This window comes from Lepidochelys kempii, chromosome 6 (assembly GCF_965140285.1).
Source record: "Lepidochelys kempii isolate rLepKem1 chromosome 6, rLepKem1.hap1, whole genome shotgun sequence".
Classification (NCBI taxonomy): Eukaryota; Metazoa; Chordata; order Testudines; family Cheloniidae; genus Lepidochelys; species Lepidochelys kempii.
This window is the reverse complement of record NC_136385.1, coordinates 77,987,018-78,010,228: the sequence shown is the minus strand read 5'-3', so window position 1 is coordinate 78,010,228 and position 23,211 is coordinate 77,987,018.

Genomic DNA, 23,211 nt, shown 5'->3' with positions numbered 1-23,211 from the left:
CTTGACGTCCTGCCTACTGATTTATGTGCAGTATGGATATGACTCTATAGGCATTGTACATGTGTATAGAGGCCATAACAGGCTATTTCTGTACATTGAACAAAATAACAAATTTACGCTTTAATACCAAACTGTAGTAGTAAGGGCATTATATATTCTGGATCTGTACAATAAAGGAAGGATATTAAGACACTGGACTTGGGATTTATGAAATGTGGGTTTGGATTTTCACAGAATTCCTGTGTGGCCTTGGGAAAGTCACTTAACCTGTCTGTGCTTTGGTTTCCATCTGTAAAATGGGGATAATACTTCGCCGCCTCTCACTGGTACTCAGACTACAATGATGAAGGACATGTAAGTATCTAGATAGCTAGAATTAATTAGGATGATAGTTTTCTGATATGGTTAATTGAAAATAAGAGTTAAATTAGGGCTGACTGAACATTTTCCATCAAAAATGTTTTTCAATAGAAAATTAGGTTTTTGACTAAACAAAATTTTTCAGAAAAGCGTTTTTTCCCTCAGAAAATGTTGACTTTTCATCAAAAAAACAAATACATCCGGAACATGGGAGATATTGTGCGGGCCAGGGAGCTCAACCCAAAGAGAAAAATGAGAGCATGAGGCAGTGGAACTAGAGCTTCTTCCATGAAGCATTGCAACAACAGCGCCAATATAAACTTTTTGTTTTTCAGCTGAAAATTTGTTTTTCAATTTTTTACCAAAAAGTTGGCACTTTCTGTGGAAAATTTGGACAAAAAAGATTATTTTTTAAAAATTTCAACAACATTTTCAACAGAAAAATAACCCCCCCCCAAACAAATTTCTGGACACCTGTGGATGAAACCACAAAAATAATTTTCACTCTTAACCACTAATGGGTGAACCTCAAATATTAAGTTAAAATAAGCATCCAAACATCTGAATCTCTTCTGTCTAGATTCAGATTCAAAAATTAATGAAAGACATTGCCTTTGTCTAACTACAAAAGAAATAATAAGAATGGCATTTCTCATGGCATTTTTCATACCAGCATTGGATGAAATTAGGAAGTATAGAGGAAACGAACAAACAAAACGAACAGCCAAAATTTCCATATCTCAAGGGTCATATTTTCAAAGTCTTAGGAGGACAGGTTCTGCACAAAATTTATGACTGTGCAGTTATCTTGTGTGCATACCGAATAAATGGTAATGCAAGTGGCTTGTTACGTGTCTAAGGACCCATTTGCACATGTGTTTGCCTAATTTGCATGTCTTGGATTCCATTCTTGCACATAGACCCCAAGCTTCCATTGCTGCATATGTGAGCACAATTTTTATTTTGGTGGTGGGAAATGTAAATTTGAGTTGATTTCCTTTAACTACAATGTTCAGATAGCCCAGAAACTATGGTGATCAGCACCAATATATAAGAACTTGCATAGACAAAGTGAGCAAATAAAATCTAGGGTTGCTACCTTTCTAATTGGTATTAACCGGACCCCTGAGACTCCGCCTCTACCCTGCTGCCTCCCCCCAAGACTCCCCTTCTCTGCCTCTTCCCCTCAAGGTCCCACCCCTGCCTCTTCCCCAAAGTCCCTGTCTCTGTTGCTCACTCCTCTCTTCCCTTTCCCCTGTCACTCACTGGATCATCTCCAGGAGCCTGCCCACAGGTAGGAGGTGGCCTTAGCTGAGCAGGGGCTGGTGTGGGTTAATGACCCAGCACCTCACCCTGCTCGCCAGTAACCATTGAGTGTTCAGGTGCCATTTAGGGTTGCCAGGTCTTCTTTTCAGCCAGACTCTCTGATCAAAAACTGGGCAGCTGGCAACCCTAAATGCACCGCACATAGAAGCCAAAAACCAGATTGTCCAGGGAAAACTGGGACGGGTGGCAATCCTAATTAAATCTGAAGTTAACAGGTAAATTATGAACTCCTACTCCACTATGTAGGAAAGGTTCACTGTATGATTTGACCCAATAATTTTATATTCATAGGTATATAGGAACATTGTTTTATTTAGTAGGTTTCACAGTTGGTTCTCTATATACTGTGCTGATACAGTATTGCATTGTTAAATTATGTCACCATTAATGTCAAAGTATCAAAATGACCAATGCTTTGGTAAATGATAACTACCTGCAAAATTATATATTTATCAATTAAACCATTTTAATCTGGAATTTGACAAAAATGTATATGAAATTTGGTTAATAAATTGGAATATTTTCCCAGTTTTAAACTAAATGTTTTTTTTTTAAATTACGGCCATATCTTCTGGGGAAAAATAACTTAAGATTGACAACTTGGGCCCCACAATTCCATTCATTATGGTTTGAAATGGCAACTATAGTTCCCTCTAAATGAGGGTTTTTTAGAAAAGCAAGTAAACTTTGACAGTCATTACATGAGCACTATGTCATACCAGTATTATTAATGATAAGCACTATCTAATTGTGCAAGTGCCTTTCCTTTCTGAATTACAGGAGTGGTGATAAGAATTCGCAAGGCCATGAGCCACACTGTGCAAAAACAAAAGGTTTATGGAGTTTGTTGCCCCACAGTCAAATAACTCTTTTTCATGTCTCTACTCAGAGACATTGTCAATGACAGGAGAGTTGTCGATTATTTGAATATTTCAGGTAAAATACCTGAAGGTTTCTTCTTAAGAGTCTGAAAGTCTTTTAGAAGTGACTTTCTAGTGTAGAAATGTTTCCCTTACTTTGGAGGAATTTAACAGACTATTCTTCTGGGTACTATAGTGATTAGAATCGGATGAAGGAAATCCATCATGGAGATTGTGTTATGGGAACGTAAGAATGGCCATACTGGGTCAGACCAATAGTTCATGCAGCCCAGTATTCTGTCTACTGACAGTGGCCAATGCCAGGTTTTTCAGAGGGAATGAACAGAACAGGTAGCCATCAAGTGATTCATTCCCTGTCGCCCATTCCCAGCTTCTGGCAAACAGAGACTAGGGACACTTCAGAGCATGGCTTTGCATTCCTGTCCATCCTGGCTAATAGCCATTGATGGACCTATCTCCATGAACTTATCTAGGTCATTTCTGAACTCTGTTATAGTTTTGGCCTTCACAACATCCTCCGGCAAAGAATTCCACAGGTTGACTGTGCATTGTGTGAAGAAATACTTCCTTTTGTTTGTTTTAAACCTGCTGCCTATTAATTTCATTCGGTGACCCATAGTTCTTGTGTTATGGGAGTTTCTGCACTACTCCTGTAGCCACTATCCTTCACTGCTTTGTATCATCTCTTGTCCTTCTCACTCCATAGGATAAGATTCTACCCACGTTAAAATAAGCTACTAACTGTAGGAATCATAAAGTGTTTTTGTTACATGTGAAGAGTTCCATTTCATGGCTATAGCAGATTCACAGTATGATGTCTTTTGCAGATCTGGGCTTCTATAATATTATCAGTATCTTGTGAATATGGTACTTTGGAAGGGGAGTCATAGATGAAGGGATTACATAGGGATTAGAACAGACACTTCGTGTAACTATTGACTGACCAGTGACCAGTCAAACAGTGTTTTACACAGACATAGCAGCAATCCAGAAATCATGGATTTCTACCAGAAATCTTTAGAGGTAGTATGACTTATGGGATAGAGCACTGGAGTGAAATTCAGATGACATAGGTAATGTCCCTCTACTATTGACCATGAGCTGTCTGTGCCTCAGTTTCCCTCAACTACAAAATGGAGATAATTATACTTATTTGCCTTTGTAAAGCATTTTGAGATCCTTGCATATTATGTGCTAAGTATTATTATTAGTATTACTATTGTAAAATATCAAAAACCAAAGCAATTTTCTAGAGGATTCATTCAGAGTTCTATATTTAAAGGCTTAAAAGGCACACACTGTGATCTAATGTATTATAGGAGTTGTACAATAGCAAGAAATTTACCTCCCTGTTTTATACATATTAGACTTTTTCAACATTTTATTGTGCATGCCCCCAACAGCAATAACTATAATATGCTATACCTGGACAACTGGCAAAATTTGCTTGTATTTATTAATACCATCCTAACTATAACACTGCTGGACTCCTCTGAGTAGAACATACAGATTGTCACCATTTCAGACTTTGTTATGGACTGAAATTTTCCAACAGAGCAACTAAAGAAAAAATAACTTACCAATGAGCTAGAAGTTTGTTTTATTGCTTAACTGAAATACGAGGCTTCACTTTGATGAAACTCTTCGTACTATGCTTGAGTGTTATCTGGACTAGCAGGAGGATGTGCATGAATTTGCAGGCAAATAGAAATTAGAGAACCCATATGTTATGCAATCAATATCAATGTAAATCTGAATTCAGCAATAGGAACTGCATATCTCTTTGTCATAGACTTCAGAGTCCATTAGAGAAGGCTCTTCATTGTTCTACCCCCTTCAAAAAAGAAGAGCAACACCCAGGTTATTCCTTTGTTTCAATTTGTTGTGAGTCTACTGCTCATCCAAGATGCATGTCAGTGACTCGGACATTGGCAGTCATGTCCAGTAGTTGGAGTAGGAGTAGGAGTCAGGCCGAGCAGTTAGAACAGGAGTGGTGGTCAGAAATCAGAGACCAGGGTCAGAATCTGAATCAGAGGACAGGTGCCAAAGCTGAAGGCAGGAATCAGAGGTGAGGGGCTGGGTCTGCTTTGCCTGGAGTGAGGCAAGGCTGGGTCCAAGGCAGGAGCAAGACTGGGAATAAGCAGGCACAGGAATAATCCCACCCATGGGCAAACGCTTCGAGCAGCTATTGAACTGCTTTTGCTGCTGGGCCGAAGAGCCGGTCTGCTGACTCTTTCGACCAATCAGGCACTGTAGCCAGTCAGGCAAGTTACTACAGGCCAGATGCACTTGTTAGGTTGCCCAGAGTTTGGGCTTTGCTGCAGGCCCTGCTTCCTGACAGTGTGTTGGCTGTCCAGAAGACTGAAGTCCTCTGTTAGCCTGAAAAGAGGAACAGCACAGGCAGAAATGATGCATGCTTCCCCACGCTGTCCCCCCAATGGTATATCTCGACCCGTAACTAAAGGCAGTGTTTGGGAATCGGGAAGTGGTTCAGTTTTCAACATCAGGTACATTTATTCCTTTCTACTGAGACTTTCAGACAGTGTGCCGATAATAAATGGTGCTGTTCTTTGAAAGGTGATCTTATCTAGAAAAAATTTTCAGAAGTGCTTCAGGCTTCTAAGTCTCCTTGACTTTCAATGGGACTTAGGCTCCTAAGCACCTAAGTCACCTTTGAAGAGAAGACTGACTTCTAAATCACTAAGATGAAATTTTCAGATGTGCCTGTTGTGTTGATATCTGCTGTTCAGGACCACCAGTTCATTTACATGCACTACTGAATAGCCATGGCTGATGGTGGTAACTTTCAGACATTATTTAGCTAGGCCACATTGGTGGCCTAGAGGTAGAAAGCCCTTTTTCCATTACAAGTGCCCTGAGCCATCCAGTTCCCAATGTGCATGTACTGTAACTTACTAACATGGATTCCTGTAAATAAAGCAACAGGCATGCCATCAAATTGCATATAGTTATTCACCAACACCGCCTTTATCTCCCTCCTTGAGTAAGCCAGAGATGATTACAAGTATGTTTCAGGAAATAAGCCTAGCAGAGCCTAAAGTGGAGCAAATTCACAAAAGCATCTTATGGGGGTGAACGAGGCATGAGAATATAAATAGAAAGTACAGCATCAGTTCTAAACAAATGCTTCCAAGGTCTTTGTGTCCATTGACCGCTTCAGATATTCAGTGGAAATGAATTTCACTCTCCATACGAAGGACCCTGTAGCTTGTGATGGCAGTGTTGCTTTTCTAATCGTACCCTCTTTTTTCTCTCCTAAGGTGAAAACAGCGCTTCACCTGGATGTATGCTTTTGCTGTGCGTCAGTATAAATGTTCACCGTAGTCGACAGTGGCTGTTAGCAAATTTTATAAAATATTTTATACTATATTTGTATAACAAGATAATGTTATAAATAGAAAACTAAATTAACCTCCACTCCTCCCCAGTCTCATAATCACACAGGAAAATGATCAGTTTTAGCTCAGTTATTTTGTGAAGCCCTGTGGGGAAAAATACAAATACTATTATAAACTGAAATCTTTTATCTATTCATTGATTTAGGTGAAACTTACAAGATTTAGACATTTGTTTTGGATGAGCCCTCAGAAGTTTAGCTGCTTAATTCAGATTTTTACATCAATGGGTGAACTGGTTTCAATAAAACAAGACCTTATCTTTCTATTGAGCCAGATCCTTTTTGTCTAAAGCTGGAAAATTTTAATTTTTTTAACTATTACTTTTCATTTTCACACTTCTTTACATCCTTGATCACGCTGGAAGCAAAAGTTACTAAATGTAGCAAAAAAGATATTTCTTTCTGATGTAAGTACTGAAAGTACCAGTACCAGAAACTTCACAAGAGAGCCTGACTTTACAGATGGAAGAGGACCAGATAAAAGTTAAGGAAAGCATCCAAACTCAAGGGTGTGTGTGTATTCACTGATTCATGTGTTTCATGTATCCCCATCTGTGCCTGATCCACAGGACATGTGAGGCTGTTACACCTCCAGGTGCAGAGCCTAGCTCGTTAGTTGAAGTGGACAGACTCATGTTTTTCAATCTGGAGATTTTGGATTCAGTGTGTTGGCCAAAATGGCGGCTTTCACACTTGTACAAGCTGAAGTTTTCGCCCTAGGAGTAATAAACTCCTGAGGCAAATTTGAAAACGGATTAATTTTATTTAAGACATTTAATTCAATAGAGCTTAACTGAAATGTCATGAGCAGGTGAGAGAGAGTTTTTTTTCTTGCTAGTTCCATAGAAGTTTCACCCCCATTCAGAGCTCTAAAGCATAGTGTCAAGTTACAAATATCAACAGAACCAAACCTCTGATTTTTTTGAGGTGCCTTTATTACTAATCTTTCTCCTCGTTTCCTTCACCTTTCTTCACAACCCACCCATCATTTTTGCTCCCAATTCTCACTTTAATTGACATTCCCAAATCAACTTTCAGCTTTTGAATCCACTCATTCCTCTCTCTGATTCCCTGGACCCAGATCCAGTGAATCCAATTCTGTGTTTCTGTTCCCCTTTTTGACTTAAATCCTATCCTTAAACCTTCCTGAACTACCAGGTTCATGGCATTGAGGGCTCAGCAGTCTGTGGCAATCGTTGCTGCTATTTTCAGATTTCATCTCATGTGAAGTTTCCCCATTTCAGAAGATCCTTGGAATGAATAATGTCCCTCTATCCTGGGGGAAACCTCAGAGGCATAAGCTTTGGAAACAAATACGTACAAAGCAGAAATTGCTGTTTTGGGTGATATTTTGTTGGAAATGAGCAGGGACAAAGCAACATGCATGGGGTATTGGGGGGGGGAAAGATTTCTCATCACATAAGAGGATACTTATCCAGTCCTTAAAAGGTGTGGATTCAGCAATGGGCTGAGGTTCTAGCTATTTTTGAATTGGCTCACCCAAGCTGTGATCTCAAGCTGTGACTATTTGCCAGATATTTCAGCCTTGATGAACAAGCCCCTCTAGCTCACTTGGGAAAGCTTACAAACAAGAACATTTGCTGCTGTTTTCCCGCTGGACTTGGGACAAAAAACAAGGATGAAAGCTGCCAGTATTTCTATGTTTGATTATTTTGTCTGAGTGAGACCAGTGCAATGACACAGAAAAAGACTCAGAGAGCCCAGAGCAAAAGTAACACAGCTGTAGTGCTTAATGGGTGTCTTCTAAGAGATTTCGCCAATGATTTTAATAGAGCTTAGGGAACTATTTGCGGCAAAGAGTTTAGCTGAGGGTTTTCAGCCTTTTTTTCCAGTTTCCGGATTGTTTGCTAATGGATTATGTGAATTTGTTAGTTATTGTAATTGTTCAAGAACTCATTGGTGAACTGCGTTTGTCACATGTATTTCCTATTCATTCATTCACTATGTATTATCCACTTCAATCACATGACATTGCCCCTGTACTGTGAATGGCTGAGTGTAACTGTGATAAAGGGAGGAAAGGTGTGATCTTGTCATAGGAGCAGGGTGAAAGGCTGGGGTCACTTTGTGGCATTTGAAGCCACTCCAGAAAGATGGAGAACATTTTAAATTTTATCCTTTCCAGGACACTTGAAGAAGGCCTTGCCTACATCATCACTACTTGAAAAATAAGGTAATTGCAATATTATAGGCAGAGAATGGTTTTAACATGTGTCTCATAATCCTGCAAAGCAATTGTGTGTGATGTCTGCATGTGCCGTCCCAGCCATGCAGACTGAACCCAGGTCCTTGCCTGGCTTATTTAATTGCCTTTGTGCCAATACTATGGCTAAAAGGATCTGTGAGCCCTAGCTACAAAGGGTTCTGTGATATAGCCTTGTCCATTTCACTTAACTACATTAGGAGCCCAATCCAAAATCCGCTAAATCGATGGAAATGTTCCCATTAACTTCAAAGGGCTTTGGATCAGGTTCTTAGAGTCAGGACTCTGGCCACAGATTTGAGGAACACAGTCCCTTCCTGTGGTTCTGTGTTGTTGCTTAACTCTGTGTCCCATCCTATGTTTACCATATTTTCCAGATAGCTACCATGGTGTGTGGCTGTAAAGCAGTTCCTAACATGCTGTAATAATAAATATCTAATATACTAAAGGTATTCTTTCAATTTGCGGGCCCCCAGTTTTCTGTCATCCATTCCAGTTGCCTGGGTCTCTGTCACACGGTGAATGTATTGTGCGTGTATGTAGATATGCAGTATTATTTGGGAAGAATGTGCTGGATTCCTAGACTAGCCTCTATGTGAGGCTCTGGCCAGTGATCTGGGGAACATTTCAGGAAGTCTATCCCTCTGCTGTGTTAATGAAGCATTGTTCTATTTGTAACTTTCTTTACTGATCATCCATGCACACAATGTAAAAGGGGAATACCTGTGGGGGAGGGGGAAAGGGATTTACCAAAAGGCCAGATGCAGTGGGTTCCTCCCAAGCAATCACTCATCACCAAACCAACCAGCAGCCACCAGACCACAGCAACCACCAACTCCAGCAGCAATACAAGCATTCAGCGCTCAAGCCTCAGCCACCCATGCTCTGGCTGCCTGTCCCCGTTGTAACCTCAGCTGCTAGTAACCAACCCCATACATCCACTCAACCAACACAGACCCACCCCACAGCAATTCCTGGCAGCCCATGACTCCTAGCTATGCCAGCACCCACACAGTGAACTCCTAGCTTCATCCTAAACCACTCCAAGCCAGCCAGAGTTGCCAAGTTTTGTTTCAATGAGAAAAAATAACACTTTCACTTTTTTACTTTTTTTCCAACTGGGAAAAGGAGACAAAAAGTAAAAGAAAAACATGGTGAAATTGGCCCTCTTTTTTCTAGTGGGGTAAAAATATTAGAAGTTTGGGACGGTTTTTCTGCATCAAAATAAAACAAATTTTCATAAAAAATGAAAAATGAAAATTTCAAATGAAAACAAAAAATGTTCACCTCTTTCTAATTTTTTTAGACATATTAAGCTTTCTTCTACCAGTGCTCGCTTGTGGGTGTACTCTTAATCTCCAATATAACTAGTGCTGTGGGAACAATGGATTTGTCATTTCACTGGCAGTTCCAAAAGAATGAAAAAAAATGGGGGTCAAACTGAAAATGATTTTTTAAAAATTCTTGGCACACAGAAAAGTAAAAATATATATATATATTTGGGCTTAAATAAAAGGCTTAATTTGACCCCCAATCAAACGTTTTGTTTTGATTTGGAACGTCTTTGACATCACTGAATTTTTTAAAATTAAATTGAAGGAACTTTCTAAATGAAAAAATATTTTGAACCGAAAAATTGCAGTGTTTCATTTTACATTTTTTAAATGAAATATTTACATTTTTTGTAATTTTCTTTCCTGATGCAAACAATTTGGTGAAACTGCCATGAATTAGTGAAATGTTTTGATATTGCTGAATATGCCTCTTTCACCAAAAAAACAAGTTTACGTATCACAATGCTTGAAAGGATTAGATTTTTATCAGTAAATGTTGATTTTACCATACATACACAAACTGAAGAAAAAATATTTCCATCAATAATAACTGAAATATACAGATGGGCAAAGTAAGACACATGCTGTTTGAGAACTTAGAAGAGTTTGATTTAAGGATATTTATTTTGTGTATTTTGACATGTAACATTACAATTGGTATTTTAATCATTATAGAGCTTTAAATTTTTGAATCTCATCTGTCATTAAATAATGACTGTCTGACCTTGTAATTTCCCACAACTGTGAAAACTGAAATTGATAAAAATTTGGGGGTGGGATGCTTAAAACCCATCATTTTGAGTAACTATGAACATTTGCTTAAAACAAACATTGATATTATGCACTGAAATTATATATACAAAATCAAATTCAGTCGAGCCTACATATAACTTTCCAAGTAGTAATGTTCAAATAAATGTTAAGGACTGACTGCATCACCAGTTTGAGCAGGGGACAGGAAGAGGGGAAGAAAATTTCATGGAATCAGTACTTCTCTTCCTGTCTGCATGGCCAGCATGGTCAGAACCTTGGTTTAGCTCTGCTGACTGCAATTGATGGAAAAGAAGTCTGCTACCATTGTGTGGGCCAACAGCAGGTTAATTCCCTCCTGGAATAAGAGGGGTAAACCAGGAGGGAATTGTGATTCCCTAGACTGCTCCTACTATGTGTCATCCATGCTTATGGAAAAGAAAGAAACTCACAGAATAATTTGGCCAAAGCTTGATTCCGTTGTTACTTTATTGGTTCTCTTTTGAAAGTCCTTTTAGTTTCCACAGCAATATAATAGCAACAAAATAGGCCTGAAAACCAACTGATAATGGAGAACAACTAAATGTTCTAAGGTTAAATTGTCCAGCTTTGCCTGAATATCAGGGACTTCCCTAAATCTGTGTTAGGTTGAACCTATAGAAGGTTATCCTAGGTTCCTTGGCACTGGCAGCCTTATAACTGAGATATATTTTCACCTGTCAAAAAATCAATAAAATATACAGTACTTAATCCTTAAATGTTTCACTATTAGAATCATTTTCTGATCCCTCTGGATTAATGCATCATAAAATAGAACACTCAATTTTACATGAATAAATTAAGTGTTTTTCAACTTACAGTAATGAGGTAGTGTTGGCTCATACAACTTTAAAAACTGGTTGATATTCATGTATTGTTATCTGTGAAGATATCTGACTTTGGGCTCTGCAGTCCTTTATCAGACAAACTGTTGATTTCATTGGCAGTTCTGCCTGAGTGAAGACTGCAGATGTGACTCTTGATTATCTGCTCATTTTTAGCCTGGAATAATTTCATGCATTAATGGGTTTCCCAACAATCTTCCTGATTCTTTCCATAATGCCAGTTGCTTCCCAGTGTTACAGAAAAGAGGACATACATTATAAGATGGGCATGTTAATTGCTCTTGGTTTCCTGAAAAGTCACACAGCAAGTGTTCTTCTTATACAAAGTAGCAGCAGCTTCCAGACATACATTTTATGAGAGCGCAAAGGAAAGAAGTTAACGTGCTATGTTGTGAAGTTTAATGTCAAAGATCTGTCAAACAATTTGGAAACAATTCATGGCAACAACTATGTGGCTACTGGAAATGAATATGAGGTCTATAGTTGGGTATGAGGAAGGGCACTACATAAAGTTTCCCCAAACCAAATAGCTTTTTAGGTAGATGAGTCCCATAAAATTGTTTACTTCTGAAGCAGCTGATTTCCAACAAAGAGAAGTGGGTTATGCTCTCAGATATAGTATTCATACAAAGGAAGTATAGCCTTGTGGTTTGGGCTCTCATCGGGGAGTCAGGAAATCAGGGTTTTGGTTCCGGTTCTGCCACAGACTTCCTGTGACAAGTCCTTACAGTAGCCTCTGATTTTGCAATCAATGGGAGGAGTGGGCACTCAATGCCACTGAAAATAAGGCCCATGTTGTGTCAAGTTGGGCAAAATCGGAGGCACTTCAAGTCAGCTGTTGTTTTTGAAAATGTGGGTTTTAGCACCTCTGTGCTACAGATTTCCATTTGTAAAATTAAGATCAAGTTCCAGTGGGGTAGAGAAGTGTGGGTGTGAAGATACCTCAGACCATTAATAAATGTATCTCCATGGTAATTTCATGGGAAATTCAGCCCAGGTTCAGTGTAAAAATCTCTGGCAAGCCTTTTGGTGAACCTAGAGAAGGCTTGAAGTTTTGTTTTGAAAGTGTCGTGCATCAGACCTGAGTGAAGCAGTTCACCGAACTGAAAATTAGAAAACACGTGTGTATCTGAAAAACTTTTCATTTCCATCCTTTCTAGTGACTGGAACTGGTAATGGAAAAGCATTTTGTATCATATCCCTCATTATCCTCCTCCTGGCCTAAGGACTTCCTCTAAGATGCATTATGTAGAGGATGGATTTTTATTAATTTGTATCCATGTTAGTTTATATTTTAACTGTAAATAGAAAAATACTTGGGACAATGACTGTGAAATCATTAGAAACTCAAAATAAACTCTTGAGAGTGGGCAGCTGAGATTCACCATGGACACTGTTGGTCTAATTATTTCTCACCATCCTTGTTTTGACTTGCCAGTATATCCCTGTAGTCTGTATCAGACCAAAATGGGATCAAAACTAGAGTGACTTGTCTGAGTATAAATGTGATTCATGCAGAGAAATAGAGGGCAATGTTGGCAATGGCTGAACTGCTAACAATTACAGTCATTTGATTTGAGTGATATTGTGGTTTTTTGTATATTTTTTCCACTTCTCCTCTACCTGCCTCCTTGTGTCAAAAGAGGAGGTTCTTTTTTCTTTTGCACTTATCATCTCTGACATGCTGTTGGCAACCTTATCCTTCAGGTTCTTTTGCTTGTATTCTAGAACACATTCACCCCATGGGAGAAAAGCAAACATGATGTCTTTAAAAAGAAAATCTAAAAATATAGCTAGGAGATACTTGTCTGTATTCAGTGCCATGGCATCTGTTCTGTATACAGGATTTCTTTTGCCAGTGCACTTAACAATGTTTAAATGGGTTACCTAATTTAAAAGGCAGTAAAAGGGATAGCTTAAGATAGTGGTACTAGCATGAAATTTGTAACTACATTTACCTTTTCATATCATGAGGGTTTGTAATGGTGAGATCTATGAAAATGTGCAAAATATGTTTATAGAATGATGGGAGCCACTCTGCCTGCAACATTTAAAACTATATTCATCACAGTATTAAAAAATAAAGTATATGGAGTAATCTAGTATTGCCAGAGGAATGAACTCGATGACCTAACAGGTCCCTCAATTCTCAAAATGTGAAGTAATTGTCTCTATATGTAATTATTCTCTCTATACAAATAGGGAAAGTGAGTCAGAGCAAGTAAGTGGCTTGATCAGTGTCACAGAAGAAATAATTCTCATACTCAGGACTAGAACCAAGGCATACGCTCAGTCCACTAAACTATCCCTTTCTTTAAAAAAATAAAATCTAGAAATTGCATCAAATCTTGATATGCTAAGATTAAAAAAAAAGGATAGTAGGTGAAATCCTGTCTTCACTGAAGTCAACGGGAGTGTTTCCTTTGACTTCAGTTGAATCAGGATTTCCTCACTGTATTTTCAAAGATCTGTGTAACCTGAATATAAGTTGTGGCCTGCTCCTTAAACTCTTACACAGGCAACTCTTTCGCACATTGACTTAAATGGGAGTTTACTCGCATCTAGTCCACAGGATCAGACCCTTTGACTCTTTCTTCCCCATTACATTTTTGTTGAATATAAGGATGTTTGGTTTTTTCTCTTGGCATAGTTTTGCTTTACTGAGGTTTATAGTGAACAATACAGCTAGGCTGGCTGCAAACATTTACATGTAGTTTATTTGTGTCCTTCTGCTTTCCTAGTTGTTTATGTTCATTCAGAGAACATGTTGACAGTACAGTGAAGACTGATGCATTCACAAAATAGTCATTAAGTACTGCTTCTTTGAAGAATACCTCTCTATAGAATTCTGCTTCTAAAGAGGATAATAATCTGCCAGGTAGCAGTTGTTTGTGTGTGTGTATGTATAGCATTTAGAATTTGTTGACTTTTATACATACAGCTATATATTGTTTTATATATAGAACTACCTTTGAATCTATGTTGATTTATTCCCATGAATGTAAATTTATTCATTTGAATTTTTTTGCGCATCTATAACTTATTTTTCTTATGAGAGTGTGCAGCTATAACTGATCTGAAACATTTTACTTTGCCAGGGGAAAAAAAAAAGCCAAACTAGAAAAAGAATAATTGATCTATATAAACAAGTGATTCTGCCCTCCCATCCCTTCAATACTCTTTCCACCTCCTCCAAACTCAAACATGGGCAGGTTTCCGCACTGTCTTGTACCTCGTGTAATCACATATGCCCATGCCAAGTAGGCACAAAGATCATGATGCTGAGCAGGTGGAAGGAGCTGAGTCTGACCTCCTCTTTGCAGGGGGAATCATTTTGCTGGAAAGAGCCTGTTAAGCAGAAACATAATTTGGAATAATGTCATCTCCATCGCAGGAACAATAGATGCTTCCTCCCAGTTGTCTGTAGTCTCTTTCCTACTGGGCAGGTCTTGTATCCAGATAAGCTGATTTCTGGGCACTCCAGTGGAAGGTACATGGCCCAGTAGAAACCATGCTGTACAGTCTGGAGACAGGGCCACAGCAGAATGACCACAGACTTTGGTGGACTTGGAGCCCATGCAATACAAATCCACAGTGGAGAGACTGAGCAAGCTTCTGAAGGAGCAGAGAACACTTCACCTCTCTGCCAAGAGAGGGACCTGCCAGGAATCAGTAGGGACATGGAATACAGATTTAGGGAAGGGGAGGAGGGAGTGCTGCTGAAAACACAAAGGGAGAAAATCCCTCCCTTTAAAGTCAATTACTTACATGCTATACAGAAGTTAAGAGCCTAGTCCCACAAGTGTTGAGTAGCTGTGAGTACTTTGAGTCAGATGCCAAGCTATTTCTGATCCAATAAGTTGAAGCAAGCTATGGGGAATGGACAGGATTTGAAGGAGGGAAGTGTAGTGGGCTTGCCATGCATAATGGTCAGAAGATTCAGAGACATTTGTGTGAGAGGCTGACTAATGGGAGGATTAGGCTGACATCATTACTGGAGCAGAGAAGAGGGATGATGCAATAAGAACCTTCTTTGTATGCTTAGACGCATTTTTGTGTCAGTGACTGGCCTTGCTCTCATTTTTCTTCCAAGTACAGCTTTAACTCCTCTAAACAAGCTGCTACCCCTGTCTAGCGGCAGGAGTGACTGAAAATCATGAATTGGCCACTATACACGTTATTTGCATCCACTATATTTACTGCAAGCATTTATGCCTTGGCCAAACCCTTTCTCTGTTATGATACGTCCCTGCCCTACTATCTTCTCCTAACTAAGCCTCAGTTCAGTGCAGTAGTAGAGATGTGCTCATATTTCTGAACCTGGTGCACATTTATCTGCACTAAATGGAAACCTCTCTGTGAAGATAAGAATCATGTCCTCGGTGCTACTGCCTTGGCTCTCTGCACATCTTTTAGCAGCCTGCAGGACTGAGTCCGAAGTGACTAGTAAAGTCTGTTAGTTAAAAATCAAATGTATGCTTTATACTTCCAAGTCTAGAATACTCCCCTATTGCATATGTGTTCTCTCAAATGTTTTTCCACATGACAACATTTGAACAGTACACAGTACACATTAAGTTTTTTACTATTATGGATATCATTATGAAACATCTAAAGACTAAATGTATTCCAATAATCATTACAATGATGAAAAAATTCCTTGCTTCAATAATTGATTTATGCTTCATTTAAATGTACAGAGTAGTTCCAATATCATTTCTTATTAGCTCTAATGACAAATTTTAAACTAGCATGACTCTGAAATAAAGATGAAAATTTGCCTTACAACTTATTACACTTAAATGGATTTAATATTTAATATTTAAAAAATCATTTGATGTAAATAGCCATCATGAATCACTGCAAATATACTTAGATGTAATTAAACTTTTTTCTTTAGCCATATCTAGTTGTTTCACAATAAATCATTTTCCTTCCTCACTCTTTCAGATGTGTAGGTTACATTGAACATTTTTAATTGTGGAATAACATTAGTTTTCTTCAGAAACACAGGTGGTGCCTATTCAAATGTTCACTATTGTGTTTGTGAGAAAAGTAGGTGCAGTATCTAATTAAAGTTTTGTTTTCCTGTTCCCCTGTTTATGAAGCCGCATGCATAAATGATGTATTCCCAAATAGAGGAAGACAGAGAGTACTTAGGAACCTGAATGACAGATAGCAATGAAGCTTCTAACATATTTCAAACTAAAAACTTTTGCTGCAAGAATCATACAAGAAAATCTATTTTCAACTTGTCCCATATTGCTGATTTTGCAGTATGGTATGCAAAGAAGAACTTTATCTGAGACAGATAGGCTTGGCCACAAGGCAGCTAGCTAACTTTTGACACACATGATACAACTACTATCTACAGACCACAAAAATCCCAGTTCAAGTGACATCTATAGTAAGGTACAGGACGGATGTTCAATGAATCCGTCCACTATTATTTGGAAAGGGGGTGTTCCACTAATTGAGTAAGACCCTGATTCATCAAGGTACTTAGTTATTGAGTAGTCCCATTGTCTTGTTTAAAACTAGACATGTGCTTAAATATCTTGCTGAATCAGGGCCTAACCTGGGACTACCGTTGGTCATTCACAAACACAGCATTAAAGTACCTGCCTGCTATCAGCGCTGGGCAGTTCAATTAGTTAGATTTCACTATCCCATCAGTGGAAACTGCACTCAAAGCCAAGGGAAACCATTCCTGTATCTGCTTTAGAAACACTGTAGTTTTACTTCCGAGTGTTTAAGAAAATTCTATCAGTTCCCTGCAGTTCCCCAGATGACAATGTGGCATTGTCATAACTAGGTAAACATTTTTATTTCTTTACTACTTAGAAAAATATTTTTGACATGAAGGACCTGAATCTGTTATCACTCACACTGGTGCAAATTGGCAGTAGTTCTATTAAAATTGGCGAATGAGACCAGAAAAGGCCCTTTTCTGGCAATGAGGGGGTTGTGGACCCACATGACCCCCACTCCGCTACACCTGCAACTAATGTCAGGAGGAGGAGGAGACCTAGCCCAGTTGAAAGCTGACCAGGAAAGGGTACAGGGCTCTACTACTTCTTCAGTGGTTCCAGCCTAGAGCCTAAGGTAGCTTGCTACCTGGGCAAGCCAGTTTGTGGATGGGATGTCTAGGCCTGAGAAGACAGACAAGAAAGGACTGGCCTCATGGAGACAAGCCTGGAGCAGAAGAGTGGGGGGGTCCTGATGAATCCTTAGATGACCCTGGTTTTTAGTGCAACATTTTCCTTTTTGTTTTGAACTCTCAACACCCTGGAAGCTGTGGGACTCCAGGTGTGCCTTAGGTGGAGGGCACCATGGCACCTGATCTGTGAGGGACCCACAGCAAGGGAGTCATGCCCTAATGGGCCACATGGGGGTGCCACTTAAACAACCTGGTTTCAGATTTAAAAAAAAATCTAAAGATAATGGCCAAATGCATTCCCTCTCTATAATTCTATTGATATATCTCAGTAGAGCTAGAAACAGGATTAACTTGGTCCATTGTTTATGTTATAAACTTATCACCTTTCATTGTTAATTTGAAGCCATCTTTGAATTATTATTTCCCAAAGTAAGAAATCCAAATTCACAATCTTTTTTAATAACTGAATATTTTATAGAAATTTGAATATTGTAGAACAGATTGGAAAGATCAAACCGTGTGTCTTTTTTCTGAAACAGACTGTGTTCATGAAAAGATTTGCCTTGGATAACATCTGGTGGTGATGTGGGCAGTTTTCAAAACATGGGCCAGCATGGTTTTATATAGAAATAATCTGGAATTCATGGTTTCATGTGGTTTTGATGTAGAACCAGGTGAAGCTCATTGCTTTTGATTAGGTTTCAGTTTAAGAAACTTAGTGAGAACCCAATGGAATGAAATTGAATAAAATGTTTGCATTGAACTCCTGCACTGATACAATATTTAGGGAAATTTTAATGTGTATTTAAACTTTTATCTGTATGAGTTTTCAGATCACACACATAAATAACACTGCCAAACTGAAGTAGGAGCCAAAAATTATACTAACACTTAAATTAAGTTGCTTTCTACCTTTGCTGTGCCTGAACATAAATACGTTTAGTAGCATATTATAAAGCAATCATTTTGTGCCATATATTTTATTAAAATGACACAACAGTTAAAATCTATTTCAACTGCAGTATATATGTTTGGCTTGATAAAATAATTTGAAAGATGTCACCTTGAATCACACAACAGTGATTATTTACTAAAATAAGACAGAGACACTTTGATTTTAATAAGCAAATGCCTGGCCTGAAGTCGCACCTTCATATGCATCTAACAGTGCTCTCATTTTATCATATTTTAAAAATCCACACCTCATGTTTTCTCTTTCCTTATAAGGATGGTGCTAATGACACACATTGTAAACCTTCTATTAGCTCTGTACTTCAATAGGATTTGTTTAATTTCAGCTGTCAAACAATATGGAGGCCCCACAAAGGCACTTTTTTGATAACCCCAGGATTTAAAATACATTATCAGAATGATGGCACTAAATGTTTTCCAAACAATAGTATTTATTGACCATGTTCTTTCCCAGGATTTATACAAATCTGTGCATGTCAAATCTCTCATATTTGTCTACCACAATTATATGCATGCTTCCAATGTAATATATATATTGTAAAAGTGTATTGGGTGGGTGACTCATCCAGGGTATTGGTAATGTGATATGCAACATTTTACCCTCAGCTCACTTATCCAAATCTGGCTCATGCTGGTACTATCTGTAAGTCATTACCATATGATGGCTGTTCAGTGATCGGTCTGTGAAATGTATTTGAGCTCTAGTGGAGAGGTATCCATTATCATATACAAAATACCCATCATGACATCTGGCTTTTCATCCCTAGAGTTGATTTCCCTAGAACAATGCTGAAGCAAACAGGAAATGGCAGAGCCACAGATTCCATCGGACGCTTCACTGAGACCACCAAACTGATTTTACATTTGATTTAAGACAGACTTAAACCTATCTGTGAAAGAACAGTTAACTTAAATTTCTGTGTAACCTGGCCACCAGCAATGCCCCTTCCCTCTCAACACTTTTACTTTCTCACTTTTCGTTTGATGGATGCTGTGTTACAGTATGTAACAATTTTAAACTTTATCGGATTGTCCTATTTGGGAATATGGAACTAATACATTTGTGCAGTATGACGGGGCAGAGTGGCCGCGCACTGGTACCGCAGGGGCTAACCCTTCCTTCCTGGCAGAGGAAGCCCCACCCCGGAAGCCCTGCTGGGCATGCTCCAGCTGGAGAATAGGTGTAAAAGCCTGCAAAGGTGCTCAGTCTGGGCTGACCACCGGAGGAGAAGGAGGCACACTGCCAGCTCCTGAGGAGGGACAGCCAACGCTCCAGGATCCTGGGACCAGCCAAGCCAGGATGCATGTGGCGTCCCAGATGGAGGTCCCAACAGGAGGGAACGGACCGGAGGACCCCCGACACCTGGAGTGGAGAACACGACGGTGAAGATAGGAAGTGACCCAGAGGAACTTTAGAGACAAGGAGTGTTAAAGCTGCACTGATGCTTGGCACGTTGTGGGCGAATCCCTGCCAATAGGAGAGCCCTGGTTCGGGACCTGGTTGAGAGGGCGGGTCCAGGTCCCCCTACCACTCCAACCATTGGGATACACTTCCCCTCCTGAGAGGGGGGAGCTATGGACTCTGGCCATTGAGCCACGCTGCCCTGATACACGGGGTGAATTATATGGACTCTGGCCGATGGGCCACACTGCCCTGGTACATGGGGCGAGTTATATGGACTCTGGCCGTTGGGCCACACTGCCCTGACACACGGGGCGAGTTATATGGACTCTGACCATCGGGCCACACTACCCTGATACTCGGGGCAAGTTATATGGACTCTGGCCGTTGGGCCACACTACCCTGATACTTGCGGTGCGACACGTGGGCTCAGACCGTTAGGTCCCTCTACCCTGACCAAGGGGCAAGCATGGGGAAACCGGCCATTGAGCCACATTGGAATGCCCTTAAAGGACGGGCAGGGGAACATAAGAGTGGCGAGGCCCCAACACCCCATCCACCCCTGCCACAAAGGGGCGCTGCGGTGCCAGACCCGTCACATGCAACTTCCAAGTGCAATATGTAATCTGACAAAATATTACCTGTGTAGCATAATCATAACATAAAAACAGTATTTTAACTCTGAATTTACTCCACATTTTATTACCTCTGACGATGCTTATATTGCCACCTCACCATGGTATCTGAGCACCTGACATTCCACTAATATCACATAACTGTAATTATTTTTTAAAATTAAAATAATTATCTTGCATTAAAGCATTGTCAGATTCAGAATGTCTGATGTCCATACTTCTTAGGATCTTACAGATCTGATTAATCTGTTGTTATTAGAGGACTGCGGTTTGTTGACGTCTGATACCAGTTTTAGCCTACACGGTCATTCAGTAATGAGAAAACAAGGTTTCCCACAGAATGCTTCGGATACAAAAGTGATTACAAAGAGATTGAAAATGTGTCATCTGCCCTCAAATGCCTACTTACAAGAATATTTTCTAAGCCTTCCCTTTCTGCATATGAAGAAACTGAAGATATACTAAGTATCAGAGGGGTAGCCATGTTAGTCTGTATTCACAAAAACAAGGAGGTGTCCAGTGCATCTTAAAGACTAACAGATTTATTTGGGCATAAGCTTTCGTGGGTAAAAAAAAAGGTGCCACCGGGCTCCGCATTGTTTCTGAAGATATACTGTAACTTAGCGAAAGGAGGATTCACTTGTGGGGGACTTACCTTCTGATGCAGTACCTGATCCGGAGGGCAGCTTGTAAGAATAGATACCCAGTAACTAGTACAGGACTGAGGTATACAAATAAGATGGTATAAGCTACTATTGGAGTGGCCATGCTAATCTTTATTTTAAATTTCTAGCCATGCCCTCATCTGAACTAGGTCCCCAATTCAGCAGTCTATCCCTATTTTTCAAAGCACTTAAGTGCATGCTTAAGTTTAGATTCATGCTACTGTCCCACTGAGGTAAATGCTTTGCTGAATAGGGATGGGTTTAATAAAGTATATGCTTAAATGCTGTGCTATACTAGGGTCTAGATGTAGCCAGAAGCCTGAGCAAAGTTAGTTCTGAGTTGGTTGCTCAAGCAGTTAATAAAAATGCTGATTCCTGAGGGCTTCCTAAATGTTATGTGCACTGAGCCTGATTACCTGCACTTCCAGTTGGGGAATGGGAGGGTTGGTGCAGTTTGTCAGTGGAAGTTGCTAAATGCTCAGCTTCTCTTATGTTCAGGCTGTTTGGTAATATATCTGCTCATCTGTATTGAGAAATCAAAACCACCAGCCTTCAACATCTTGGATTTTATTCCTAAAAATAATACCCCCTGAAGAAAGTGGATATTTTCAGTATTAATTAAATCTGATTGGCTGATACGGCTGAGAAACTTCTGAGAGCAGTACACAAATGTGAAAGCTATTACTTGGTTCAGAATTCAGAGCAGCAGCTGTGCTAGTCTGTATCAGCAAAAAGAAAAGGAGTACTTGTGGCACCTTAGAGACTAACAAATTTATCTGAGCATAAGCTTTCGTGAGCTATAGCTCACTTCATCCTCTGGTTCAGAATGCCATCAAAATGGGTACCTTATTCAGGTTGTAAAATCTCATTGAGACATGTTGCACATAGCCCGTATCTAGTTTTCAAATATGCCCCCCCTTCCGATGCACACTTGCCTTTCCGTGCTCTTGCTGCCTGTAAAAGGTGAAAATGCATATACAATATTGATCCTGGCACTTTCAAAAATGTATTCTAATAGTGGATTTCAGCATGTCGTTTTAATGATTCTAGGTAGAACAGTGTGTTTTTGACAGGTTTGTATTTTCTTACATGTATTGAATTTGATTCTAAAGCAGAATTTTGTGGGTTGTGTGACTTTGTTTTTCATTATGTTAAATATAGAGCATCCATATGTTGTTTTCCTTTGGAGTCTCAAAGAAAACTATAATATAGTCACTGAGAACTGGAATATTTTATCCCTACAATCATAACATTCCTGCAGCAGAGGAGTTCATCTTAACATGAACATTTTTTCATCTTTCCGTTGTTGCAAATTTGTGTTCTAACCCACTTTCTGTGTTACACTCATGAAGTCAAAGCTGTAATAGGCATAGAACAATCAACACCTTTTCGGCTCCTAAGTTACAGTTTTATGATATGAAACCCCACTGACCAAGATGGTCAAGTCATGCCTTTGGTTCATGACCTTCAGGTTGCTAGAGCACAGGATGAAGTATTTCACCTGGCTTCCATGGTGTAATCTTTACGGTAAGAATAATACATGAGACCTTACATACTTCTATCAGTTGCAACTGGTCTTGTAGCTCATTGTACAATATGTCAGATTAAATGGATTTCATGATCTTTTGTATAATGCATATGTTCCAACAGTCATTTCAAATCTAATTTATTTCCTTAGAAATTCATTCATCTTTTGGGTGCAATTTTTAATGATTTTGATTTGATGCTATGCAAGCATAGGGGCTAAATTCTGTGCTCAGATACACCTGCCCAAGTCCCCTTTAATTCAGTGAGGGGTTTGTATGTGTACAGTATGCAAGGCCAGAATTTGGCTTAGAGGTATTTGTAATTCTGTCAGTACAATGTTGCACCACAAACCATTCAGTGATTCTGGGAAGTCGTTCTTCGGAAGCTGGGGCTAACTTAATAGAAAGTCGTCTTTCTAGTCAAACTAGATAGGCTTGTTTACATTACATTCTTTCCAGTTAATTTCCCTGTTTAAACACTTCGTCTACTTTGGTGGTATTTCAGAATATAAACGCAGGTTTTTGTGAGTTGTAATTTGTTGCAAATATACCTTTCCTCTGGTACGCAATCAAAAATAGTTGTAACATTTTTCCTTTTTTACTTTGGTGGTGACTGGTAGTGGGAATTCAGGGATGGGAGAAAGGGAATATGTTGGATTTTATGGGATTGGCAC